Source organism: Parambassis ranga, unplaced genomic scaffold (assembly GCF_900634625.1).
Source record: "Parambassis ranga unplaced genomic scaffold, fParRan2.1 scaffold_27_arrow_ctg1, whole genome shotgun sequence".
NCBI classification, from domain to species: domain Eukaryota; kingdom Metazoa; phylum Chordata; class Actinopteri; family Ambassidae; genus Parambassis; species Parambassis ranga.
Genome location: NW_021144800.1, coordinates 1,282,544 through 1,290,939, shown reverse-complemented (window position 1 = coordinate 1,290,939; position 8,396 = coordinate 1,282,544). Strand labels below are relative to the sequence as shown.

Here is an 8,396-nt window from a genome sequence, read left to right as displayed (position 1 = left end):
GCTAAGCTAACAGCATGATTAGCCTGTTAGCATCTACATGAAGGATCAATAACAACATGCTGACTGTGTGTTTCTGTGTCATGTTGCTGTGTTTGTGTGAAGGTGTGAGCTCTGCTATGAGTCAGTGTGAGGACAGAGAGGAGGGAGTCCCTCCCTCTAAAAGCCCTCTGTGTGGGGACCATGAGAGCCGGACCAAAGCTCAGAGGTAAGAGGACCGTCTCTGACTGTCCATGACTCTTCTCCATGTCAGAGCTCACACTCACATTATTCACACATCTGTGTGTTCAAGAACAAAGCAGCAGCACACTGCACACTCTGCTGGACCTGGACCTGGACCTGGGCCTGGACCTGGACCTGCCAGCTGTGTGTCCATGAAGAGTGATTGGTCAAAGGATCGGCCCCCTGATTTCAAAGCTGTTGATCCATCTGAGGGTCAAAGGTCAGAGTTAATGTCACAGCTGCAGTTTGTTTCCATCATTATTAAACATTTAAAGTGTAACATGATGTTCAGCATCATTTTTCCAGAAGAAGCTCAGAGTCAGTGTTTGTGATTCTATCAGGATCCAGGATGTGAGAGCAGACTCTGCTGGACCTGGACCCAGCTGTGTGTCCATGAAAAGTGATGGGTCCATGGGTAGGCCCATTAGTTTCAAAGCTGATCAGCCATCTGATGATCAAAGGTAAGAATCACTCTGGAAGTGTCTCCATGCTGTGATGAGCTCTGCTGGACTCTTGGGGTTGTATGTGTCTGTTTGCTCTGCAGGTGGTTGATGGTTTGGAGCATCTGTAGCACAGAGTAATGCATATTTACAGTGCTGCTTCAAAGTGTATGAATCATTTAAAATCTTCTATATGTCTGCATAAACATGACTTAAACATCTGCCTCACTGTACTAGAAAGGCAGCCCACTGAAACAAAGTATGGAAAGACATTTCAGTAATAAAACATTTAAATAAATGATAGATTCATACACTGTATGTAAATATGATTGTGCTGCCCCCTATAGTCAGCCAAAATCCTATGTTTGAGTTGAGATTGTCCTACGAGGCTTCCGTAGTAGCATAATGGTTCCAGAGCCAAGTGGAAAGTTTCTGCTGTGTTTTTTCATCCTGCTACATGTTTTTTAGTCGTCTGAGAATATCTGTCTGTAAGTATTATGTTTCATAAGCCCTTACCTTACGTCATGCGCTCATAGGAGGCACTTTAAGTTATTTAAGTTTAAGAAAACGGGTTAAAAGTGTGACGCTAATAGCGCTAGCGACCTTATGGGTTTTTCAATGCAAATTAGCATTGTGCTAATCGCTAGCGGTTTATGCATTTTTCTGTTGTCTAGCTCAGCTATGTTTTGTCGGCCTGCAGAATTCAGCATTGATCGTGTTTCGGGTCATATTTATGCAGAAATATAGAAAGTTTGACCAACTTCCCAAAACGACTGTAGCTGTCAGCCTATATGTAGCTAGGAGCTAGTCTCCTCCTCCTCAGATTCCCAGGGTCCTGGTTTGGATTTTTGCACGTACCTCACACTGCTGATTATTCTGACTTGAACACAGCCTGTGCAGAACTTTAAGGTGGCTTCTGTTCTTCGGTGTTTTTGGTTGAATTTGGTCAAATTGTGATCAAATAAATTGTGTGATAACAGTTTTTCAGTCTCTTGTAGTGGCCATCATGGACACTGATCCAGCTCTGTGTCCATGAAAAGTGAACATTTCACAAATGTTGATACCACTTTAAGTCCTGTTTCTGTAACTTAGCAGAGTTCTTCAATGATCATGTGGGTCTGCTTGGCTCTGTAAAAGACCCATAAGCAGGTCTGTGTTTGTAGATGTATAATAGAAAGTATCAGTATGTATTTATGTTGTCATGTTATCATCTCATGGTGGTTTCTGAAGGCTTTAAGTAAAGGAAATAACAAAGGTCTGCAGTGTCATGTGTTACAACCGGCCAATTCAGAGTGGTTGCGATTCTTTCAAAGGCACTAAAATAGCAATCCACCTCAGACTCTCTGAATGGTGGCACTAAAGCAATGTGCTTGCTCACATCAAATGTGTCACGAGGAGAATGAGGAACCTGTCGTGAGGCAGATGGGTGTGGAGTCGCAGAGGGGAGACGCTCTAGCTCTAAGGCCCTCACCTTCAGGTGCATGGCCTCCACCTCTAACTCGCGATTTCTCAAATCAATTTCTTTTATTCTGAGAGTTAGCTGCATCTCCTCTGCCGTCATAGCAGGCGTAACAGACGGACCAGAGGGAGCGGTTGGGCCGGGCCGCACCGTGTCACGGGAGCTCACGTCAGCTTTCGCCGCCTCCTCTACAGAGGGCACAGACACACACAGACCTTCCTCCACTAGCTTTTCCTGCAAAAGCTCTTTCAGTTCCTCCTTTTTAATGTTTTGAGGCACTCTGACCTGAAAACGCGCAGCAATCATTAATAAAGCCACCTTCCTACACTTGTCCAACTGCTGGACTGTAGGATTCTTCACAAAATACTCTAGATCAAACTCCATATTCAGAGCAAAACTGTCAACCAGTATTATGCAGAGTAATATGAAAAATACAATATTCCAAAAAAACGACGAATTGCCAATTACTTACTGACACGAATCAAAACACAAACGAGCCAAATTTAACTTACCGATAACAAACGTTTTACTTACCAACACGCTTTCAAAAGAATCGACGAGCCCCCAATTTATGTTACAACCGGCCTAGGGGAAACCTAGTTGTAGCATAAAGTGACTCTTCCCTCCTGTTCCGACTCCCAAGGTAGATATGAAAAAATATCAACGACGAATGGAATTTATATAAATTTATTTATAAACGAACCGAGACAACAGAAACCTTCAGGCTGAGCAATGCCAAAATAACAAACAAAACAACTAAGGTTCTCAGCTCCTGTCTTTACTGAACAAAAGAAAAGAGATTCAAACAAAAATACAGGTGACTTCCCTGACTTCCTAACAAAAAACAGGAGAAAACGAATAAACAAAAACGGCTTCTCACCCCTACTCAAATGTGCCTGGTATGTAATAATAACTTAAATTCAATTACTCTAGGTAAAGCCAAAATCAAACGACGAGTCTAAATTACATAAATTAATATTCACAGTCTAATGTCCAATATACAAGCAAAAATCGAGTGCAGTCTTCTCGAGATGTGGAGAGGAGGGCAAGAGCATCGGGTGGCTGATGTGGAGGGTTTTTAAATTCAGAGCCCATCTGTGTCCTCCAATCCTCGAGCTCCATGTCATCCAGCTGCAGAACCAATAGTATGCTCCCCCCTGTTGGCGGGGAGGGAGAACACTCACACACACAAAATATGACTTAGTCATAACACATGATATAGACTCTATATCATGACACTGCAACATTGTCTGACTGCGATTCATTACAAACCCATCCTGCTGCACATCGCTTAATGTTAAAGAAAGAGAAACATGGTGAGTGGAAGATTTAACTGAACTCTTACAGCTGTGCTGGCAGCCATTAAAGCAGAATATGTGAAGAAGAACAAATTACAAACCTGCTGGATGCAGCTGAACAGTGTGGAGTCAGGATAGTTTTCATTTTTAATACACACATTTTGTGTATTAATTAATTTTCTTCACCAGTCTGTTGACTGTTGTGTATCTGTTTAAAGTGAAAACACATCAAAACACTTAGTGACGTGATTGTGTTGTTAAATGCTGATGTTTCTGTCACAGACTGCAGCAACCCAGTGTTCAGACTCCTGCTCAGGACGCCATATTTATGGTGAGTACAAACAGCTTCTAACTACAACACAACAGTCCTGGTGCTCTACAGAGACCCAGAGCCTGACCCCTGAGCAAGCATTCACAGAGACACAACTGTGGTAGTAATACTTATAACTACAGCAGCTGTGCATACACAACACTTCATATCTAATGTTGTAGATTCAAGTAATACATGTATGAACATAAGCTGTAATATCATGAAACACTAAACTGTTATTCTGCTCCTCAAAGTCTGAGAGTTTATACTCTGTTGTTCTGTTCCAGCTGCTGGAGGAGAACATTGTCAGGTTTGTGAAAGATGAGCTGAAGAAGATCCAGAAGCTCCTGAGTCCAGATTACCCAGAATGCTCAGAGAGTCAGAGGGAGGATGAGGAGGATGAAGAGCAGAGGAGCAGCAGAGAGTCATTAGTGCAGATCACAGTGCACTTCCTGAGGAGGATGAAGCAGGAGGAGCTGGCTGAGCGTCTGCAGAGCAGTAAGAGGATTTGAAGAGCTTTAACATGATGGAAAGAGGAAATGAAGTTTACATTTACACACTCTGCTGTTAATATGATGCAGACATCTGTGAATTCTTCTGACTGAAAACACAAACTGTTTGTCTACAACTGATGAACAGATTTCATGGAGACAGAAAATATTTATTTGACACATTTATTGTAGCGTTCACTTATTAATGACATTTATTGTTTGTTTAGGAACTCCTGCTGCAGAGTGTGGACGTAAACTCAAGTCTAACCTGAGGAAGAAGTTCCAGTGTGTGTTTGAGGGGATCGCTAAAGCGGGAGAGCCGACCCTTCTGAACCAGATCTACACAGAGCTCTACATCACAGAGGGAGGGACTGCAGAGGTCAATGAGGAACATGAGGTCAGACAGATTGAAGCAGCATCCAGGAAAGCACACAGACCAGAAACAAGCATCAGACCAGAAGGCATCTTTAAAGGCTCACCTGGAAGACAGGAACCAATCAGAACAGTGATGACAAAGGGAGTGGCTGGCATCGGGAAAACAGTCCTAACACAGAAGTTCACTCTGGACTGGGCTGAAGACAAAGCCAACCAGGACATCCAGTTCACATTTCCATTCACTTTCAGAGAGCTGAATGTGCTGAGAGAGAGAAAGTTCAGCTTGGTGGAGCTTGTTCATCACTTCTTCACTGAAACCAAAGAGGCAGGAATCTGCAGCTTTCAGCGCCTCCAGGTGGTCTTCATCTTTGATGGTCTGGATGAGTGTCGACTTCCTCTGGACTTCCACAACAATGAGATCCTGACTGATGTCACAGAGTCCACCTCAGTGGATGTGCTGCTGACAAACCTCATCAGGGGGAAGCTGCTTCCCTCTGCTCGCCTCTGGATCACCACAAGACCTGCAGCAGCCAATCAGATCCCTCCTGACTGTGTGGACGTGGTGACAGAGGTCAGAGGGTTCACCGACCCACAGAAGGAGGAGTACTTCAGGAAGAGGTTCAGAGAGGAGGAGCAGGCCAGCAGGATCATCTCCCACATCAAGACATCACGAAGCCTCCACATCATGTGCCACATCCCGGTCTTCTGCTGGATCACTGCTACAGTTCTGGAGGACATGTTGGAAACCAGAGAGGGAGCAGAGCTGCCCAAGACCCTGACTGAGATGTACATCCACTTCCTGGTGGTTCAGACCAAAGTGAAGAAGATCAAGTATGATGGAGGAGCTCAGACAGATCCACAGTGGAGTCCAGAGAACAAGGAGATGATCCAGTCTCTGGGAAAACTGGCTTTTGATCAGCTGCAGAAAGGAAACCTGATCTTCTATGAGTCAGACCTGACAGAGTGTGGCATCGATATCAGAGCAGCCTCAGTGTACTCAGGAGTGTTCACACAGATCTTTAAAGAGGAGAGAGGCCTGTACCAGGACAAGGTGTTCTGCTTCATCCATCTGAGTGTTCAGGAGTTTCTGGCTGCTTTCCACCTCATACGCTGTTTCATCGATGGGGACACTAAGAAGCTGATGGTGTTCATGGGAGAGGAAAAGAGGTATTGGCCATTCTTGGGTATGAAAAAAAGGTATTGGTCATCTCTGGATGACATCCTGGACAGAGTCATGGAGAAATCTCTGAACAGTGAAACTGGCCACCTGGACCTGATGGTTCGCTTCCTTCATGGTCTCTCCCTGCAGTCAAACCAGAGACTCTTAGGAGACCTGCTGGGTCAGACAGAGATCAGTTCAGAGACCATCCAGAGAGCCATCAACAACCTGAAACAGAGACGCACTGATACAGTGTCCCCTGACAGAAGCATCAACATCTTCCACTGTCTGATGGAGATGAACGACCTCTCAGTGCATCAGGAGATCCAAGAGTTCCTGCAGTCAGAGAACAGATCAGAGAAGGAACTCTCTGAGATCCACTGCTCAGCTCTGGCCTACATGCTGCAGATGTCAGAGGAGGTTCTTGATGAGCTAGACCTGATGAAATACAACACAACAATGGAGGGACGATTGAGACTGCTTCCAGCTGTGAGGAACTGCAGAAAGTTCAGGTGAGTCCAGATGTGACCAATCAGTGTAGATTACTGGTTTAGTTCTTAGACACATTCACACTGTATGTTCCTCTCTAGAGTTCCTTGTGTTCATTGACACATCACATCAGCTGTGTTTTTGTCTCAGATGTTCTTCTACTGTGAAAACATTGTTTTGTATGTTTCTGTTTGAAGCTGTTAAATAAATGGACAATAAATGTGTCTTTATTTGTAGTTAAAACAGCTGCATGTGGCCAAAGAGCTGCACAAACTACATAGATACAAAGACTGCAAAAACTGCAGCACAACATCATGGTATGCAAACATGCAGACACATACCATTACACAAACAGTTCAATCAGGATGTCAGACAACAGAATAACTCTTGAAAGTCTCTGAATGAAAGAGAAGAATTTATCTTTCAGCAATATCAGCTGGAACCTACAACAGAGGAATAAAGTGAAATACACTGTCAAAATGAGACGATGAGAATGATCAGAACTATTGTTACATGTCAAACAGTCAGATCAAATGAGATCACTGCTACTACTTAAAGTGTCCCTTTCATCATGTTCTGATATTTCTGTCATCACAGACTTTCTGACTGTGAACTCTCAGAGACTCACTGTGAAGTTGTGGCCTCAGCTCTGAAGTCCGACCCCTCCCATCTGACAGAGCTCGACATGAACCGGAACAACCTGGAGGATTCAGGACTGAAGCAGCTATGTGCTGGACTGGACAGTCCTCACTGCATACTGCAGGTTCTTAGGTCAGTTAATGTTATTATTAGGCTGAGGTCCAGTTTTTAAATCATCTGTCAGGACTGACAGACAGAAAAGGACCACAGACATGTGTATCTTCAGTCACTGTTGCTCTGATGACAAATCAGATCTACTCATATGTTCAAATGTTGCTCAGTAATTCAGTGAATAATTATTATTTTCTTCCCTCCCAGTAACAGTAATCTGTATGTTTTAATGTTATCCCATATTATTAGATGATCAGTGGTATCAATGGCTCTATCAATGTCTTGTATTGTTTTATTAGGTTGTGTGGCTGTGGTTTGTCAGAGATCAGCTCTCTGGGATCAGCTCTGAAGGCTAACCCCTCCCAGCTGAGATATCTGGACCTCAGTGGGAACCACCTGCAGGATGTGGAGCAGCTACGTGGTTTTCTGGAGAGTTGTGGACTGCAGACTCTGAGGTCAGTCTCAATAGTTTTATGTGTTGTGATGTAAAGTTTGTGGTGGGGTTTGCTCTGAAGTCCCAAGACTGCAGATCCTCGGGTCAGGGTAAATCTGGGTGTTGATCCAGTTGGATTTTGCTGCTTATGTTTTGAACTTATGATGCATTACTAACCCACCCAACCCCAGATGTAGAATGTCTGTAGGGGTTTAGTTCTTGCTTTTTGAGTTTATGATTTTGTAACTCTACTCTTGTCAAGTTGTCTGATCAATGAGGGAGGTTTGGGTTTACTAAAGCTCTTTGAGATGCAGCATGGTTTTGTTTTCAGTTGTATATCAGCATGAGTTGCAGATATAACTAGTACAAATGAGTTCCAAGATGAAATTGTTGGAACTTTCTGGTGTAAAATATTTCCGACAAACATGTGTGAATATAGAAAACACTTCAACAACATGTAGCACTCCGCTCTGTAGTCATATTGATGATGTTATGTGCGATCACAGACGGAGATCCAGAAGCAGGTACATTTACTCACTTTAATAGAGAAAACAAAAAACTACCACTGAGGCGAAAACTAGAGCTGAGTCCAAAATATAACCAAAAACAACCACAAGGGCGAACTACGAGGTAACTTGAAGGAGGAACGAAAAACAACCACGAGGGCGAAGCACAACTCAGGTCCAGGGCGAGAAACAACCGGGTGGCGTGGCTGGAGGCCTAGGCAAGAAACAAGGTAAGTCACTGGTCACTTAGAACGGACAGAAAGGTGGCTGGTTGCTTAGTACGAAAATAGCAGTGAAGAACTGGCGCCGAGGAGAAGGGAGGCGGCGCTTAAGTAGCCGGCGGAATGACGGGAAACGGAACCCAGGTGAGAAGAAGCCACGACTCCACCCAGCTGGACCATCGCGCCTGGAAAGAACAAAAACAAGGAAACGAGCAAGAAATGAAAAACACAGGAAGTGCCAGAGGA

At 44.0% G+C, this 8,396-nt stretch overlaps 1 long non-coding RNA gene across 1 annotated transcript; it reads left to right on the top strand.

Annotated features, from left to right (window-relative positions):
* The first annotated feature begins 380 nt into the window (after positions 1-380).
* On the top strand, positions 381-4,023 carry LOC114430738 (uncharacterized). The gene is made up of 4 exons (XR_003670013.1): positions 381-439; positions 561-680; positions 3,699-3,747; positions 4,014-4,023. It is a non-coding gene; the product is annotated as an uncharacterized LOC114430738 (long non-coding RNA).
* Positions 4,024-8,396: the final 4,373 nt, after the last annotated feature.